The 20,727-nt window shown below is 40.2% G+C and overlaps 1 protein-coding gene and 1 long non-coding RNA gene across 35 annotated transcripts in view; one reads left to right on the forward strand and one right to left on the reverse strand.

Moving 5' to 3' along the window:
• Positions 1 to 20,727, reverse strand: part of ANK3 (ankyrin 3) — an 818,082-nt gene that overhangs the window by 375,621 nt on the left and 421,734 nt on the right. The gene's annotated exons all lie outside the window — the stretch shown is intronic.
• LOC149457739 (uncharacterized) overlaps positions 1 to 20,727 on the forward strand; it is a 245,107-nt gene that overhangs the window by 71,116 nt on the left and 153,264 nt on the right. For 5 of the 6 annotated variants that reach the window (XR_016313568.1, XR_016313569.1, XR_016313571.1 and 2 more), the window contains exon 4: positions 17,547 to 17,665. This is a non-coding gene — a long non-coding RNA (uncharacterized LOC149457739). Of the gene's footprint in view, positions 1 to 17,546; positions 17,666 to 19,962; positions 20,034 to 20,727 lie in introns of those variants that run through there. The other variant, XR_016313573.1, reaches the window with a different exon arrangement.

The raw sequence follows: 20,727 nt of genomic DNA on the forward strand, positions 1-20,727 counted from the left end.
ACAAATACATGTAAATATATATTACATGTTGAAATGTGTTTTTATGAGAAAAAAAATATATATATATATATGTATTACATGTTGAAATGTGTTTTTATGACAAATATTTAAAAAAATATACAATTTTTAAATATATTCTTCAGATTTTTTTAACATAAAAAAGGTCATTTTAACATATTTTTACATGTATTTGTAAATGCATTCCACAAAAGTATTTTTAAAGACATACAGTATATTTGAAATGTATTTTTAAAAATATTTTTCATTGATTTTGTAATAAAAACACATTTTAACATACAGTGTATATGTATATATATATATATATATATATATATATATATATTTTATATTTATATATTTTTTTAATATATATTTTGAAATATATTGAATATGGCCAAAATTGTAGTATTTCAAATTTATGTCAACATATTTGGGGAGAATATTTTAAAATATATTTTTTTTCCATATTGGAATTCCCAAGTGTTCATACTCTCTTCTGAGCTGTAACAAACATCACACAGGTTACTCCCAGTACACACACATGGCAGCTCCATACATCTGCTGCATGTAACATATTCATGAATTCTGCTTGAAGAAGGCTCTTTCTTCCTTCTACCAGTACTGGGAAGTAGAACTCATGATTGAATGTTGCTTCAAGATTTAACATGCTCTTTCTATGCAGTGTGTAAAAAGGAAGTTCCTATACTCTGCATCTGTATAATTAAAGTGCATGTAAATTCTCCAAATGAACTTCTCTTATTTGCTTCATGATGGTCTGTTAAATAGAACAAAAAACTCCTGTTGATCATGTCAACAATCTGAGCTGACAACTTCCTGTGTGCTCTGCTTCTGCTGACCATAAACAGGTACCCTCGGTTCACATCTGGGTAGGTGGTGCCGCTGCGGATCCTCACAAATACTTATAGCCGCACTATCCACACTGAAGAATGTGGGACTAGCAGGCGGGTCCAATTAATTCTAATGGCACGCCGCCCACACTGGAAATCGCAACCATACTGGGAATCTCGGTTCCCATGCGGACTGCAATTTCCCAAGTAGTGCAGGGACCCTGTGGGTCCCGGGGCATAAGAGTCCGTTCAAATTAATGGGATCTTGTGTCTGTGCAAATTGTGGCCCACATGTGAACCTGCTCCTGATAATCTCTGTGGATTGCAAAACACCTCTCTCTATGTTATGGTGGTGTTCTGTAGTCCTGTCCTCGGGGAACACTACTCTTCCATAGATACAGCATGAAAAAACATAAAAACTCTGCTCTTGGTGTAAACAATATTCAACACAAATACAGTATATACATAGCGAAAAATTACAGCAGCATCCACAAATATCCACAAACAGATAATAAACAGTATTACATATAGAAATATTCTGCACTGCCACTCTAAATGCACAATTCCAAACACAAATTTAAAGTGTTACTAAACCCAGGACCCTGCATTCACTATATCTGGTCTCCCACAGTACACACAACATGGAAATGCAATTATTTTAGTAAATATAAACTGCTAAATACCTTTTCTCATCAGCAGTTAGAGCAGTCTGGTGACTTCTATCAGTGTCCAGCTGAGCACTGGTTAAAGCTTGTAGGAGGAGTTTTCTATCTGCTCTAGGAGGATGCAGAACCCCTGACCTCTGTCTGTACAGTGCTGACTGGCCCTGTGCTGATCACATGCACTCTCCCAAGAAAAAAACAACTTCTCTAGCTATACACACTAGACTGAGCTTGTGCAGAATAGCTACAGGTTCAGTCTGTCTTATCAGGAGATAAGAGGTGGACATTTGAACAAGACGAGGAGCAAAGAAGACAGGATCAAACGGCCTTTTTTTAAACAATGGAGAGGATTAACCGCTTAGGTTCCACAGTGAGTATAACAAGCATGCTTTACTGCATATACAGACTGATTTACTGTTGTGGGTTTAGTAACACTTTAATGCAGATATTATGCTGATCACATCAAATATGCAAAATAGTGCAATAAAGTGACTAGTGCGAAAAAGTTTTTATGTAAACAATTACAAATAATCATAAATGAAATGGTGAAAAAAGTCTTTAATTCACTGCTTTTGCAAAAAGTGCATATGATGCAGCCAGGTGACATTCTCTTCCACCACCAACCCCATATATTAAGCCTCTTACCAGAATATGAGGCCTCTTAATCTTTGGAGAACTAATGCGCTTCCACAAAACAACTTTGGGTTAAAGTGTGTATATCAGTGGACTCTACCAGCAAATCCTCTGCTCCTCACATAGGCTCTACGACATTAGTGTATAATATGACCATATAAAAAATAGCCCCACATAGCATAATACAGTAAAAACAATCCAGGTTTAGTGATTCAAAATATATTTACAAAAAAAGCAGTAAAAGGCATATACATAATGACACTCACACCACTCATTGTGCGCTTGCAATGACGTCACATTGCATGCTCCACCCAACGCATTTAGTCAGAATTGATGTCATCAGGGGCCAGGGAACACATGAACTGACAATGCTTGGACACATTATAAAGACATACAAACCAATGAAGAAAGAAGCCACTCCCCATCTTTGTTCTCAGACAATAATGAGCCAATCCTATAAAATAGCATAAACATAAACCCAACGGGAGAGATTTACTAAAAATGGTGCACTCAAAATCTGGTGCAGCTATGCATGGTAGCCAATCAGCTTCCAACCCCAACTTTTTCAATTAGGTTGTGGCAATAAAACCTGGAAGCGGATTGGTTTCTATGCAGAGCTGCACCATATTCTTCACTCTCCAGTTTTAGTAAATAACCCCCAATAGGTCACATTTATCTGAACAGGATTTTTTCAAAAAACAAAACTAAAAACCGGAATCTTAAAATTAGAAACTGGGATCCTATAATTAGAGCCACATTAGATGCATTTTATTCTGCAAAATTCAAAATGATTTTCAGAAACCTGTGTGCATAAGGCCTTACAGTTTACATTAGCGTTCGCTCTATGAACAGCAAACTGCAGTGGATCATTTTCAGAGGGAGTTTGACAGGCAGGAAGGAGACATTATGTCACCTTTTCACTGCCTTGTTGCAAAGCCCGCACCACCACCCCAAAACCATGAGGCTCCATGCATACTGGACGTTTTAATAAAGCTGGTAAGGTTAGCTGTGTAAAGTCACGTTAAAAAAGTGAGTTTTTCAGCTTTTTTGAGCATTATCCCACGTTTTTCTGTGTTTGTGTTTTTCGTTTTTTTTTTCAGTGTTTTTTAGCGTTTTTGTATTAGCGTTTAGCTATGTTTTTTCGCGTTTGCATTTTTTAGCGACTTTTAGAGTTTTTTTGGACCAAAACAAAACATTTTCTTTTTTGGTCAAAAAAGTCCAAAAACGCTGGTTTGCCACGATTTACCACATTTTTCAGTGTTAGAGCGTTTTTACAGCTAAAAAAACTCCTCTAGAAACCCACTATTATTTCAGCCAAAAAACGCCCCTATGAAAAAACGTTGACTACAATCTATGTGTACATGAACACATAGGACAACGTGTTGGGGGGTTTACTGGCTGTAGAAAAAAAGGTCAAAAGCCAAAAACAGCAGCTGTAAAAACATCCAGTGTGCATGAGGACTGAAACAGAACATTACCCTCTTCAGACAATGCTGCTGTCCCAGGGTGACACAGGAGCTCCTCTATAGATAGAGAAGCCACCCTAAGACAGGATAAGTGCTACTGGACAAATCAGCAGGAAAAAAAAAAGCCTAAAAAAAGAAACTAATGCAGCCACAATATTTAAGGATTGGTAAGCTACAAGTTTAAGCCTGGCTTGACACTGGATCCAACTTTGAAATTGTGCAACTTCACTTGAAGTCACACAATTTCAATGTCGGATGTCAGTACAACTTCAGGTGCAACATGGAAGACATCTGTGCAACTTCATCACAGATGTCGATACAAGTCACACCAGAAATTGGCAAAAGTAGTGCAGGAACTACTTTTCAAATCGGTGTGACTCAAACTTTGTCAGAGTTGCACTGACTAGAAGAGTTCCACTACCGATCATAGGGTCAAATTGCACGACAAGTCACTTCAGTGTAAACCAGGGCTGATACTGCTTTAAGGCCACATTCACACCTGAGCAATTTGAAGCTTCACCAGAAGTGCTTCAACACTCAACACTAGAATTTCCATTATATTCAGTGGTGCCCATTCACACCTGAGCATAGTGTAGCTTGATATACCTGAAGTAAAAGTACCTGAACTCTTTTTTGTGGCAGAGTCTTGTGTATTGACCCCAATATACTTGGGAACACATGAAAAATATGCACGACGGAATGTGCTAGGATTCCTTTGCTCCGTACACAATTGTATCTGAAGGGAAAATATGGTGATTTGCTAATTCATGTACGCAATTGATAACAGTTCACCCCTTTTTCTTTTCTGTTTTTTTGTTTTTCTCTTATCATTGTTTTCTGCATTGTTATGCGTTGAAACTATGTATAATCTTTACCCCGACAGGGGACACTGGCATTGGTTTGTACACTACATGCTCAGAATGTAATCTGTTCATGTTATTACAATGCTTCTTTTCTCAATAAAAATGTTTTTTAAAAAAAGAAAAACATGCAAAAGCTCACTGAATGTGCGTTAAACCTGAAACACTGTCAAAACGCTTTCACACATACCCAAAGAATGCCAAAAAGTACATCAATGGGGCCTTACACTGTGCTTCTAGCAAACACTTTTGATGATCATCCTATGAATCTTAAAATAAATTGTTTTCAAACTAGGGAACAAAAAATAGGAAAAATCTTTTTCCTAAACTTCATAAACAGGCCTTCATGAAAACAGTATCCTATGCTGCTGGTCAGATTTGGGATACTGCAACCCTAATAGTCAGAGAATAAAATATAATGGGTGATGAGTATGCTGAGAATTTCTTATAGTAGTGAGCTCACCAACAATCTGATTAAGAGTTCACATCCGAACACCACATTCATTGGTTAATCTACCGTCTGAATTCCTTCTCATTATGCAGAACCAATTAGAAGAGATGTAGAGAAAGCAAAGCTGACCTTGGTAAGTGAATCAATGGCAGGGCTCTGCTCTAAGTCCATTCTACCTAAAGGTTACTTCTATAAAACACCCAAAAGCCATGTCAGCACTCTGAAGAAGTGTTCTCACAAAAGCAGTGTATGACGTCACTCTATGCTAGTGTCTAGTTTGGTTACAATATCACTTCCAATCAATATAACAGCATGCTTTACAAATTGTTTAGAAATTTAACAACATTGCACAGAATTGCCAAAGGCTGCCATCACCCTGACCGCTCAGACAAAGCTGACTTGTGCTCAGGTGGCTCGTAAAAAATGACTTAATTAAATGAAACTGGTCATAAGAGAAATATAGGCCTTCCGATGCTGATCTTCTGAAAATATAGGTTGCCTGGCTGTTATTTGGATCCAGTGGTTTCAATACTTTAGAGGTCTCTGACCTGAAACAAGTGTGTAAAGTAGAAAGATTGGAGTAAAGACAGAAGTCTATTCAGAAGTCTATTCAGCAGAGCAACTAGGATTTCATGCAGAAGTCAGCAATGCAGGGGCGGACTGACCATTTGGAAACTCAGGCACTGCCCGAGGGCCCGGGGTCAGTAGGGGGCCCCGTGAGATGCCCCTGGTACCTTTTTCATAGGCTTTTTTGAGTTTGGGCAAGGACACAGAGGCCCCATGATCCCCTATTGCCCTGGGGCCCCATGAGTTGTCCATCCGCCCATGCAGCAATGACATTCTTCACAATTGTCTCAGTGTGGGTTTTTGTGGTTTAAATTTAGGGGTATGGTGCTCTATGTTGCCTTGTTCTAATGCCTTTCTTTGGTATCTATAAATATATTACAATATCAAATGGCCCTAAAGCCAGACTATGGGGTTGATTTACTAAAGGCAAATAGACTGTGCACTTTTCAAAGTGCACAGTCTATTTGCCTTTAATAAATCAACCCCTGTGTCTTCTAAACAACTTTTTAGAAGAGCATGAGACTGTCTATCACAATTATTAGCCAAAAGGGAGGTGAAACATATGTAACACACTGTAGCTTAGCTAGGTAGGATTTTTTGTTAGTTAGAGGCTGAGTAGCAGCCTGGGGATGAGCCCACCTGGGGAGTGAGGCTGCCCCATGACAGGCTAGGAGGCTCTAACAGGTCAGGGTTTCGGGAGCCATTCCACCTTTCCAGAAATCTGAGAGCTTTCTGGAAAAGGGGTGGAGGAGGCCCAGATCTGCATGTTTGGGGGAATTTGGACAATCCCCTGTCAGAAGGCTGGGCACAGTGACCAGGGCAACCATCAAATGTGGCAGAGCCTGGGGGGAGGTGTGCAGTGTCAGATGGAAGATGGAGTGAGGAAGGCTGGAGTGTGGAGCCTTGAAGGGAGGCCCCCGGGAGGGGAGCCTACCTACAGGCAGGTCACTGGAGAATAGGATCTCCACTGCCTCAACGTCTCCTGGAGAGAACACCCTGTATAGCAGGGAAGAAGCCAGCCCAGCGTAAGGCCTGAAGGCATCCACCAACCCATTAAGCTAACAGGAGAGGACAGTGTGAGTACATTTACACCCCCTGGGCCAGATAAGGGAAGAGGACAGTCAGGTGTAAGACCCAACTAGTTTCTCATCTGGGACTGTTCTAAATTAAAAGCTCTTGGGCCCCCTTGCCCAGGGATACCCCCAGGCAGTTGGGTGAAGAGGAGGAATCATCCGGGGTCTGAGGAGGTACACCAAAGAGCTTTGGTACTCTTCAAGAAAAGACTATTGCTAATCTGAATCTTTGTACATAGTTGCTAATGAGTTGTCCTCAAATTTGCAGTTCCTCAGGCATCCCATATACCCCTAGACCCTATCCAAATTTAACCCCTCAAAATCGCAAAACCAAGCCCAAGGACTGTTTACTGACTCCAGTGTTCAAAGTGTGATAAATGCGTGTTGCCTGGCAGTGCAGAGCATAGCAGAACCCAATTTAAATCCAGTGGCCCCTAAGGGGGTAGTGCTACACATGTAGTGGGAGACGGTCTCACAACATCTGGTCACAATTTGCGTAATAAAGCACCATAGATTGTGGTGCTCCTAGAGATCTCTGGAAATAAACTATACATGCATGACTCCTGCAGTTGCCTGCTTTATAATCCTGTGACCAGTCTGACAATTTATAAGGTATGCTATAACACAGCCCTGCATGTTCTCCACAAAACAAGCCACTGGACCAAGTATGGGTTCACTACATTGCCCTGAATTGAAATTCAATCTAGTGCAGTGGAATTCTTCAGTTAAAAGATAAGATATGAGGTCAATGTTCCATTTTGGCTTGGTCAGATTAAAAAAAAGTTACTGTGGTTTAGGCTACACAGTACTGTCTTTATTAACAGACAATGGAAAGCACATAAAACCTTTATGCATTTTATGTTACATTATTTGTCACATTTTCCGGTATGTTGGCAAAGCTATAAATAAAAAACAGCCCATGCATAGCTTTAGCACAAGCTAAAGCAAAACATGTAAACTTGACACTTCTCTGCTCAGAAATGGCAGAGGCACCTATCGTAGTACCCAGAGCTCTGAGGAAGGGGAACAGTTCCCCAAAACGCATCAGTGGCAATGTCATCCATTCACCAGCTGGAGTTGGAAAGCAGACTTAACTAGAAAAGCTAGAATTTCTGGGGAAATTGTGTGAAGTGTTCTTGCCTCAACCAGTAGTCTACAACTGGAGTGGGCGGAGTAACTGGGTGGAGTGGGTTCCTATGGCAACTCACTCTACAGCAAGGGCAGAGAAGAGCGGTTAAAAACAAACTGATCCAACTTGCTCACTTCACTGGCGGTTGCCATCTTCAAACGGTTGTAGTTTAAAAATTATAAATCCTACACCGAAGAGCTTTATATTGTGAGAATCACAAGACCCAGACCTACATTGTGATGCATAGTATGTCTCTGAAATATTAAAAATGAAGGCACAGCCGCAGTTTAGAAATTGCCCTTCAAATTTGAGGTGGCTAGAGTGCAGTTGCAATTAATGTCAATGGGGGGTGCGAGTTGCAAACAAATTGTCATATTGTGAAAACTATCAGGACTATGGCTTAGCTGTGGACATTTTTGGTGGCAGCAGGGATAGCTGAACGTTTTGATATAAGATTTGTGTAGGTGGGCTTGAAAATGAGGGAGTGATGGCAGTTTAGAAAACATGTCCTGATTTTCAGCTCACACTCTAGCTTTTGTCAGCTCCCAGTCTAGTTTTGAACATTCCGCCATTCATTCCTATGAGACCAATTTCACCACAAAAAGCCAATATTTCGTTAACCATTCGGCGAAACGTTCCACAAAGTAATAGCACACCAATCGGGAACAATCCGCACGTTTTGGTATATTACTGTAGTGTAAAAACTGTGGGAGGAGTTAGGGTGGTAATTTTGGCTATAATAATAAGAATATATATGTGAGATAACAGTAAGTGGTCTTGCCATGCAAGAACACTTAATTAGATGTCCATTTCCAGTGCTGCCTAAAGAATCATTTAAAATGACATCCTGTTTTGGTGGCCATAACTTTTACTCTATTGTAGAATATCTCCTTGCCAGCTAAGAATAACAAGGCAGTGTTACAATCTTTTTTATGCTGCTGTAAAATGAAATAAAAATCTGTAGCACAACTACCACTAAAGCGACCTGTGTAGCCATTATGGTGCTCAGGAGTGGAAGTGTAATCTTGTAAGAGGTGCCACACAGTGATTAAAAATACATCTTCCTTCTGCTTGTTTCATCTGGCCCCTACTTACCATTGATTGTTTATATTTCTGGCATTAAAAGGTAACACTTTCATGGGGACAAAATAGCAAATTAAAAAAAAAATAATAATAATAATAGGTGTCAAACTGCAGCCCTCCAGCTGTTGCGGAACTACAAGCCTCATCTGCCTTTGAGAGTCATGCTTGTAACCATCAGCCTTGCAATGCCTCATGGGACTTGTAGTTCTGCAACAGCTGGAGGGCTGCAGTTTGATGCCCCTGGCCTATACCATTGTGACACAAATAATCTTGTAATTGAAGTTAATAAAAATGGCCTTTCCCTTTCAAACTGCAGTGCTGTAATTTTCTGTAAATTGCAATGTGACGTGGCTACCTGGAGGCATTCTGTACACAGAAGGTGTACAGAATGCCCCCCCAGAAATGTCACTTCCTGCTTTTGTGATTGACTTACTGATTTTCCCAGAAGTCTGCACAAGATATAAGTCAGATTTTGGCATCCCCTGCAACACAAATGAAACTTTTGGTGACATACACTCAATGGGATGTAGACCCTGCCATTTTTCTGATTAGAGCCATGCTAGTGCAGCAGCTGATTGATAATTATAAATCCACTCCCATACAGATTCACTCAGCACATGGACACAGACAAACAGCTATTTCTTCAGAATAACAAAAGGTAGGAATCTGCAACAAAATTTGTTAAAATCCTTGCAATGTACATTGATTGCCCAGAGGGGAATGTTTTTTTATCAACACAAGTGGAGTTACTCTTCAAGCTAGCGAAGAATGGACTATCTTTTTGTGTATCTGCCCAAGCCAGCATAGTTCTGGTTTATGTGAGCAGAACATTTAGAGATCTAAAACTCTGTGGTCAGCTCTGCTAGCATCACGGCTGCCAGTTTGCTACCACACCTCAAGATAAGTACCAGAAACCACCAATATCCTGCCTTATGAGGCCCTATCCACTGACTTGTCACCTATAAAAAGGAAGCTTTGAGAGAGTCTTTCCACTGACTGGCCACCAACATAAAGGAGACCTTAGGAGGACCTTGACAATAACCACCAATGAAAAGAAGGTTTTAGGATAGTGTTTTTACTGCCTGACAATCTAAAGCAGACTTTGGGTCTTTTGACTAACTGACTACCAATATAAAGGCAGATTTTTATTGAAGACATTATTAAAGGAAATTTTATTAAAGGAAGCCTTTCACTGACTAGCAATATTAAACGGGTGATAGGAGAGGATTGCATAGGCCATAAAAGATTAACAATGGTGAGAGAATATAAATAAGGCCACTGGGGACCAGTGGTAACTTGCCTGTTAACGGGTATGCAAGGGGCCTAGTGCTACAAAAGCAGAGGGGACCCATTTATATTTTCCTACATTTCCCTCTAATTTGTAGATATCTCCCTGGTATTAAAAAAAACCTTCCCTCATGTTATGAACAGCTGTGAATATTCCTGATAAAGGTGGGGAATACTTTTTTCTTAACAGAAATATAGCATTACTAAAGCAATAGACATCGTTTAATGATTTAAAAGATATTTATTTGCAAAAGCACCGGGGAAAGAAAAAAACTAATTTGGACCCTGATATAAGGACCCCACAACATTTCATTAGTGGTGCACCAAAAAAAAAATTCTGGTGCCAAAACTGAAAATTCAGGATGCACTTGGCTGAAAACTGAAACCGAAATAGACAGTTTTGAATTTTTTTTTTAATTTAATTAATATGGCTGGCGATTCTGCACTGAAGTCACTAGGGGGGGTTTTTACATTAGAGTTTACGGTAAGCTGCAATATATTACATTTTTGGTTTAGAGTTTAATACTGCGTTAAGCATCTATGCCATTAGTTCATTTGCACTACAATACAGTTCCTGCAATAAGTATTCAACCCCTTGGAAATTTGAAGATTTTTTTTTACTTTGATACTTGGAGTATCACTTTTGAAAGAAAATACTTGTTATTTGGTGTTTTGTGACAATAAATATGAACATTTCCAAGGAGATAAATACTTTGTATAGAAGCTGTCTGGTTGAAGAAAGAAAATGCCCTTTCTAGTGAGATTATGCAGTGTCATCAGTTGGAAGTTTGTGAGAAAAAAAAGTTTATGGGGCACAACTTTGCATGAAAGTCTATGATTTGCATTGAAGTCACTAGTGGACATTTTTTCATTGAAGTAATTGGGGACATGATTTTGCACGTCAATGGGGATATGACTTTGCATGAAAATCGAATCAAATGAGACGCGAATTGAAGTCACTAGGGGGTATTTTTTGCATTGTTGTCAATGGGGGCGCAAGTTTTCATGAATGTCTATGAGAAGCAATTTTGTTTTGAAGTCGCTAGGGGGCGTTTTTGTATGAATATATATGAGGCACGATTTTGCATTAAAGTTACTAGGCGGCGTTTTCTGCATTGAAGTCAATGGGGACGCAACTTTGCATGAAAGTCTACGAGACAAGATCTTGAATTAAAGTCACTAGGCGGCGTTTTTACATTGAAGTCAATGGGGATGCAACTTTGCATGAAAGTCTATGAGACAAGATCTTGCATTGAAGTCACTAGGGGGTGTTTTTTCAGGAAAGTCAATGAGACGTAACTTGCCAAAATGCCAATAACACTATTTTCAGCTCATGTTTTGGCTGCAGATATATTAGTGCAACCCTAATTTTCTTATAATTAGCACCTAACATACACATATATGCTTCATACAATATAAAAATAATACAAATTAAAAAACATTAAAAATATTCTTAAAATGTAAAATCATCTTTAATAATTGAGATAGTAAGCTAATTATTATCCCTTCCCTGAAGGCCATGAAGTGGTTAGTAGCTGCTTGATGGATGGAAGACATAAAAAAAAGATACATTTTTGTTTTACTGAAGCCACATCCTGGCCACATTTACATTTCTTTAAATGATGCATTAATTATACAGCATTTATAACACTCTTAAAATATATATAATTTCTATATCACAGGAACAAAAATATTTGTATTTGTAAAATATGCTGTATCCTTGTGCACATAATTTCAAAGGGAAAACTTGTCTTCTTGTGAAATCAGCATCAGCGCCTTACTATATCTGTGCTTTGAAGATGACTTCAAAGAAATTGCACTGTATGAAGTCCAATTTAAAGCCAGCTTTGCCTGCGGTCTTGTTCTCACTAACCCCTTGTGTCTCAGTTCTTTATTTACCACATCTCTCTACCTCATCATCACTAACATTCTCATGGCTATAGAAAACCCAGGTGTCCCATCTGCCTGAACACTGTATTTGTAGACATCCTGTGGGGATATATTACAATATTATTATTGCATTTTAGGGGTATGAAGGAAGGAGCGTTCACTGCAGTTGTCACCCTCTCCCTGTTGGATTCCTTATACGAATATTCAAAGGATCATGTAAGGTCAAGTGACACCAGGATAATTTGAGTCCTAGCCTAGGGTGACAAAATTTGAAGGGAGTTGAAGGCTGTCCTTTTATTGTCTTTTTATCACATTTCAGGCAAAGGTAGAAAGTCAAATTAACAATAATTATTTATTTTTGATATACAGAAGTGTGCCAGCACAGTCACAGACATGGACGAAGCCTGGTAAGACCTCATGTACAAATGACTCACCCAGTCGTTATACTCTCCTGGCAGCAGAAAAACACTAAAAGCGGCAAAGACGTGTGTAAATGCGGTACCATGTTTAGCTGCGTTTAGCGCTTGGATGTTTATTTATTTGATTGGCCAGAGTATTTTCCATTGACAGGGATAAATGCCCAAGCGCTAAATGTGGCTAGCGTTTAGCTGCGTTTACACGTGTTCTTGCCATGTTCAGCTTTTTTGTGTCAAAACATTCCTCCCCCGAACGTGATTATTCTGCGTTCAGAAGAGAAATGTTTAACTGCCCCTAAACTCCAGTAAAAGCCTTTGTGTACATGGACACATAGGCTGTTTTGAGTTGAGTTCAGGGGCTTTGGCAAAAAAAAATGCCCAAAACTCCTAAACTCACGTCTAGGACCAGCAGGGTACACGAGGCCTAAACCTGGCCCATGGGGATATATCACTAAAATCAACTCATGACACTGCTAGTACAGTGATCACTGATCACGTAAACTAATCACTTTTTTGTTTATCTCTAGAGTGAGTTTTCAGTACAAAAAAAACAACTGGTTAATGGAAGGTCCAGATCAGCAGGTTTCATCATTTTTTAAAAACACGGGATTTTATATCAACTTCTCATCATACTGAGTGTTGATGTTATTAGCTGTCTGATGTATAAAAAAATAAAAAAATATATCTGAAATATATGCAATGCTGTGTACACAGGGACAATTCACACACACAGTGATGGTAGAAAGTATTCTCAGTTTATTCTATAGTGGAAAATTACTTTTGTATTGTTAGGAGATAAGGTTAGACCACATGTCAATTGGCTGCCTGGCAACCAAGGTCACTCCTGGCTGCATGCTTAGATGTCTTGAAAGTTATTTCAGATTCTCTCACAAAAGCGTAGCTGAAGCAAAAAAAATTAGGGGAGAATTCTACATGTATAATAAAATAAAATCTCTAAAGCATAACTTTGAGTAAAGCCCACTTGCTCATGAGGGACATGAACAGTACATAGAAGTCTCAATTCACGAACTTTCTCCGCATGGATCTGAGGTGGTATCTCTTTAAAAAACAGTGGGACTATGCTGTTAGAGTTGTTGTGTTTGGTAGCAAAGACAATGAGGTTGATTTACTAAAGGCAAATAGACTGGGCACTTTGCAAAGTGGGTGCAACTTGGTTGCAACTTTGGCTTTGACTGTTGCACAACTATTGCAATGATCACATTAAGACGTGACTTTCATGCAACTTTTGAGAGTTTACATTTCAGTCCATGGCACTCAAGTTGCATGAAAGTTGCTAAACCTTTGTAAAGTTGCTACGATTTTAAGTCTCATAGATTTGAACAGCTTCCATTGAAATACATGGGCTGCGACTTGTCATGCAACTTTATGTGTCCAAAGTCACATGACAAGTCACACAAATGTGAATGTAGCATTATATGCAGTAAATTAGCTGATCAAAATATTGTTCAATATTTGTTCCTTATGTAGAGAAGCCTTTCCTTGTACAAGATGCCCATGTCATTATGCTGGCACTGCTCTTCGCATCTCCAGGACTGTACCATCTACCAAGGAAAAACATCAGGAGAGGAAGAGGACCAAGCACATAATGTGAGCAGCTGTAAAGCATTGGAAAAGCATAACATTCAAGCTGCATTGGGCTTTATGAGACAATCCGTAGCTGAATAATCTGTATAAGGAAAGACATCTCTTCAAGTAGATGTCTCAAACATAGTATTTAAAATTTAATTTTAATTTCTGTATGATGGTATTGTTACTTTACTCATCTGTTATAATCCAAAATAGTCAGCACATGGCAGGATCTCAATGCATAAAAAACGTTATTAAGGTACTGGGTTAAAAATTATGTATGCAGACCTAGTCAAAGCTGACCTTAGCAATGTGGGTCTGCAAACATGTATTTTCACCCAGTACCTTAATAAAGGTTTTTGCACCTTGATCCTGCCATGTGCCAAGTATTTTGGATTATCTTGTTAGAAACTGGCCAACAAGTGCCTAAGTCAAAGCACTGATATTCTTCATCAGTCTTTAATTGGAATCCAGGTTTGGAGAACTGATTTTTGATGTGTTTACTCATCAGTTCCCATCCTGCCATCTAGCTGGACCAACTGGAAAAGAGTAGACTACTTTGCCCTGGATTAAGTGTAGTGTGGTTCCAGGAGATATCTAGAGGAGATTCATGGAAGCCTTCTTTGATTTGACCTTATTAGAAAGTTTAGACAGCACTGCTAAAGAGCTACTTTGTTAGCACTATTGCCAGCCTGCCTTCACATTAGGACACCAATATGGCAATAAGTGAAAGTCATTGACCACCAATAAAATGGAACATTTATTAACAGGGTCTTTCCACTTACCATCAATATGAAAGAGATGAAAACAGAGGGATGCATAGGTCAACGCAGACCAGCAGTATAACTTGGGGGCAATACAGACCACAGATCACCAAGGATAAACCTGCCAAATATTAAGGTCACAAAGTGCTAGGTGCAACACATAGGTCAAAGACAGGAGGTGTAATTTTCTACAAGGCCCTGCAAATTATAGTATGCCCTTATGAATAATTACATATTTTTGGTAATTTCTATTGGAGAAAACAAATGTTACGTTCCTATACAAGTGCCCCACTAGGCCCATACATAGTTGTGTTTAATGAAGACAGCTCTGCTGTTGAATCATGCAATTGTGGAGGACGATTTCCAAAAAAGGCAAGTAAGGCTACTCTGGGATCCATATGTGTCCCTACACTGCATGTAGCAAACTAGAGTCTGCTGTGTGCAGGAAAAGCAACAAAGGCCTTTGTGTGGCCACTTCTGTGTCTTTGATGGCCTCAATACTATAAAAATTACATATAAACATTTATCTGTGTATAGCGCCTGCATATAAATTTCCTGTCCAATAGACTGTCAGACAGAGGTTAATTTCCTTTGACCTGAGATTTCTGTGCAAGAGATTCTGGGCATCAGCTGGACCATGTTTTAATTGAATGCACTGGTAGAAGATCAATTCAACGCTCATTGTTACAGATTGCTGCCTCCTTGTGCCTCCTTATTGGCATGTGTCATTAGAATATGAAAAGAACCTTCCCAAAGCCCATCAGGCGATAATGAAAGCCCAAGCAGCTAAAGTAAAATATGACAGGTCTAAATATCGGTGCAGTACTGTTTGCAGAGATCTTTTAGTGTGTTCAAATTAACACATGGAATGACATGATTTTCAAAATAATGCTGCGAAAGAACAGAAAACGTTACAAAACCATACAAAAGGGTTCCTACTGATATTCCCAAGTATGTAAAAGAGCCTAGTATAACAACAATGTAACTTTATTGTGAAGTTATTTTAGATCAATATGACCATACATGACTGAAAATTACATAGTGTAGTTGACATGCATATGATTTTTTATGTGTTGCAGTGTGTCCTAGGTCCCAGAAAACTGCCGTGCTCTGACAAGGAGACAGTAGCTATCTTCCATGGCTGCTGGCTTGGTCTCCCTTCCCCTTCCTGCCTCCTGTGCCCAACTATTTGCTATTGACTATAGTCACTAAGATAGGTGATCCCACTTACTAATTACAAGCAGCTGGAATTTGTAGGCCAGGGCTAGTCACCACAGGAAAAATTGGGGGTAATTCAATAAAGCATTTGTTAAACTTTTCTTGTGTTCTGCATCAAATTTTAGAAAGCCTTGTGACAGTTCTCTTTTTCCAGAACATGCAATAAATTCAGTTAATTTTTAGGTGTGACGCTTTTGGATTCTGGCACTATGACTGCACAATCCTAGATTGTAAGCTCCAAGGAGCAGGGCCCTCGAACCCCTTGTGTATTGCATTGTTACTGTGTTGTCTCATGTACTGTCCCCCACTATAATGTACAGCGCTCAGCAAACTTTGTTGCATTTTTGGTTCTATAGACTTCAATGGAAACACTGCAGAAAAACATGTAGTGCGTTTTTGATGCATTTTGCCACCTTTGTGATTCTGCCTAGCAACAAGGAAAAAAAAACGCAAAACACATCAACAATGCGGCATATACGCGTCAAGAACACATGTGCAAAAACACAAATCCACAGCAAAACGCACTGCAGAAACGGATCAAATGTAAATTGCATAGGTGTGAACCTAGCCTTAAACTGGGCTGTGACACTTCAGACAGCATCTGTTACCTCTTCCTGGCCACATGTGAATGAAGGAGTGTCTGTTCCCGGGAGAGGTAGACTCCAGTCTGGCACCTGTACAAGGATATCCTAATATGCTGAGTTATTAAACAAGAAGCTACTGATTATATATGAGGGGGAAATGAAACAAGAAAAACAGAGGACAAAGTTACTGTGATAGGGCTGCAGTTGCAGCCAGGGTGGGCCACTAGACGAGAGCCTGTCCCAATGTATAGTATACAGAGGAAACTGTGATTGGCTGCAGGGCAGCCTGGGAACTCTGAAAGACTGCTGGCAGCCCCTTGGAACTGTGGGGGATCTAATCCCCAGGAGTGGGCCTCTATTAGGTGAAGAACTGCATGGGACTATAAGTCCCAGGAGGATGGTGTGCTACAGAAAGGATAAGCTAGGGTTCTTGCAGGCTCCCAAGCTGACTCTTGGAAGGTACCGCGGAGTTGGAAACGCTGCTGTTGCAAGAGTCTGCCATGGTGTCAGAGTGAGACTGTGTTGTTGCATTCACACAGAGGCTGTCGAAGAGATCCAGTGAGTTGAATTGGAGGATAGAAACATTACTGGATTTGTGAGAGATTGCCGATACCAGAGTTGGCACCATCGCCACATGTTCCGGTCATCAGAGAGCATAGAGGAGGCTTCTTAACAGACTGCATAGTGCTGAGAGGCCACTGGCCAGAACCTTCTAAATCTCTTCTGAAAAGGACAGTGCCACCCTAACTTGTTTGGGGACTAACCCCCTTAACTGTGGGATACAAATAGATCTGAGAGCTCCAAAGCAGGAGTCTAGGCCCCAGAGTTTTATACCACACTGGCCAGTAGGAGGGTTTGGAGTGGCTCAAGGACCTTCTAGCTTGTATTACTGCCTTTAGTTAGGACCCCCTATATTTAGGGCTTAGGTACAGAAATATTTGGTCCTCTCATGATTTGTTGCATTGTATAGATTAGTTTATTTCATTTTTGTTTACTGATGTTGCTGTTTGTTATTGTTTCCTTGTTAGGTACCTAGCACAAATAAATCACCCTTTTCTAGCCTTGGCATATCAGAGGGTTTGGCATTGCCAGAAGGATCGTTGTCATCCAGAATCAGGGGTCCCATACATCAGCGGCTCTTTTGGGGGTAAGTTCTATACCTAAATATTAAAACTAGAGGGGAAAAAAAAGGAGTGGAACTCTTTTTTAACCACATTATTTGCCCATTTAAATATGTGGCTTGGTTACTGTACTGGGCAACAACAGAAATATGTGTTCTGCGCTGCTAATTTGTTTTTAAAGGTTCAAACTCTGTGGCTACATATTCCTTTTATTAAAGTGGAACTATAAAAAAAAAATATTAAAGCAGACCCTGCAGCTGTAAAGCCCTGCTCCATTCAGTTCACTTTCTGTGAGCCCAGGGCATCAAGGTTCCACCCATCCAGACTCAGGGAACATGCTGCACAGAGTGATTACATAGTGCTTCTCTGTGCAGCATTTAGGATCTGTCCATCCCCAGTTTAAGAAAAGGGCAAAGATGGCCTATGATGTCATTAGACCTGGTTGAAGACGCTTGTAACAAAGGGAGGTATACAGATTCTTGATTTTTATCAGTGCTCCACTGCGGGAGGAGAGAATGACTTGAGCTTGAAGTTTAAAGCATTTCATACATGCACACAATCCAACTGAATATTTTTAATACTCAATTTCTGTAATAAATGCATGGTGAACCTATCAGGGAGAAGTACTTCCTTTGACAGGATTACACCTCTGACTCTCTTGCAGTTCGGCCACTGCAATGTTGTCACCCTATCCAGCTCCTGTAGCCACTAGGGCTATAGAAAAGCATGTGTAAGTTGTGTCACTGTTGACAACCCCCTTTCTCACTGCTAATCAGTTACAGGACAGGCCCAGCTGTACCTCCAGGCCTTGTGACTGAATGCATATTACTGTCTATACCACTTGGGGTGTACAGCTAGCATGGCACTCCAAGGTGCCCTGTGTCAGTAGAAAGTGACATAGTGTGCCCTCTTGGGTCTCTCCTCCCGATTTCCACACTGAGAAGACTACTTCAGCACCTGTGATGATGTTAAAAGAGCAAAGAAGAGGATTTCTGTGCTCCAGGGACCAGGTATATATACCAAAGGAGGTTAAAATGTGAAGAGGTGGAGCCAGTTTACGGTAATTAAGACCTGTCATGTATGTGACAGCTTCCCAGCACAGTTCTCTATCCCCGCAGGGCTGAAAGCTAAATGTAAACAAAAGGGTTGGGGATACTGCTGATGTGATTAGCCAACTATAGGCAATGCCTATATTTGGGAAATGACTTGCCACTGAGTAGGCAGAACCTGATGGGGAACTAAGAGAGATTGACAATGCACAGCAGTGGGCAGGTTGGAAAGCTGCCATTGGACTAAATAGCAGCTAAAGGTCCACCCACTCCTGTGTGTTGTCAATCCAAAAGTGGAGTGGAGCTCATAGGGAACTAGTCTTTCAGTTCCCCATCAAGCCACCAATAGGACAAAACTCTTCGGCCATGTGCCTGTCAGTGTGATGGGTGCAGCGTTTGGGGAAGGAGGGCGGGAGTGAGTGCACTAAGGGGAGGCGTGTCCAATATGGGCACTCCTTCCCCAGCGCAGACACAAAGTCTTGTGCAGTATCTTACTATGACAGATGCATGAGTTCGGCAAAAGCACCGACACTTATGGAACTGCGCCCCAACGGAATTTCAAGGTGTGCCTACAGCACCCTTTACAAATTTCCCTGAATATATGGCAAGTGCAACAATTATGCATATACTGACATATGAGCATCATAACTTGATATCAAAAGATAGAAGACTGATTTATGCACTAGACATTATACACTTAATAACCCCACGGTTAGCAATATACATTTTTAGATGCTAATTTCTGGTTGTGCATATTTTTAGGCATAGCAAACCGACACTGATGACACCAAGGCTAGCACAATAAGTCATCTGACACCAGAGAATGTAGTGAAGCATAAACATTGCATTAAGGCCCACTCTCCATATACTGCGTTAGGCACCACTATTTGTGGAAATAGTCCTGCTCACAGTGATGTCTGCAGATCAGCATGAAAGTAATTAGATGAAAGAAAATCACAGTGTACACACAGGCCGGGAAACCATACCTGTATTCAGAGTCAGCAGTAGCCGTCTGTTAATATGTCTCATTGTTACTAATGCAGTAATATAAATACAGACCTGATGGAATATCTCATTTAAAGTGTGCCTTTGGCCAGGTAATGAACTTTCAAGTATTTGCACATACTTAACAGTAAAAGCATGTCATTACAGACATTTGTAGCTGCATGCACCGTGGAGCTAATCATCCCCAAAATTTACAGCAGAAGCATTAGCTGAAATTGTTTAAGTCAGCTCTCTAAGCAGATCACTTCACTCTGCTCCCTTTCCCACAGCACCTGTTCTACATCAGCATTTCATGGATGAAAAGTTGTCAAGCCAATGCTAGGTGGAAAAATAAGGTGAGCTGAGCAACGTAGAGGGAAACACAAAGTGGATGGTCAGCCAAAACCTCACTAACACTAAACTGACTCCTGACCCCATTCTAAGCCTAATCTATCTAACATTGTAAAGAAGAGAATGCTATACTTACTTATTCTGAAGCTGCTCTGGTCCAGTCGCAGGTTGAGCTGTCAGCAGCCAACAACAGATGCCCCATAGTAAGTCTATGGGTGATGTCATCTCCTCTTCATTTACCAGCCATTGTCGGATTTCTCTCTCTACACAGAAGCAGCCGCTGGGAACTGCACCAGAGCAGCTTCAGGACAGGTAAGTATAGCAATCTTTTCCTTACAGGGTAAGATAGATTAGGCTTAGAATGGGGTGGGGAGTAGGTTTAGGGTTATTGAGGTTTTGCCTGAATGTCCCCTTTAAACAACTTCAACTTTAGTGCTTTTGCTGGGAACATTGAGGTAGATCCTTCAGCTACAGAGGCCAGTGGGTCTTTTTTTCAATTACAAAAATGAAGGAAATATATTGATGCAGAGCCTTTTTGACAAACAGTGAGAGTTACAAAATAATTGGTTGTGAATTATACAATGGTTTCCAATGTTAACACCTTAGTTTTGTCAAAAATGTATATACCAAGGAATTAAACATACAAAAAAAAATTAACCAATAACCACCCAAGGAGGTACATGAACTTGAAAATTGCTGAAAAG

This window comes from Staurois parvus, unplaced genomic scaffold (genome assembly GCF_062004578.1).
Source record: "Staurois parvus isolate SC_StPar_1 unplaced genomic scaffold, SC_StPar_1.0 ptg000303l, whole genome shotgun sequence".
NCBI classification, from domain to species: domain Eukaryota; kingdom Metazoa; phylum Chordata; class Amphibia; order Anura; family Ranidae; genus Staurois; species Staurois parvus.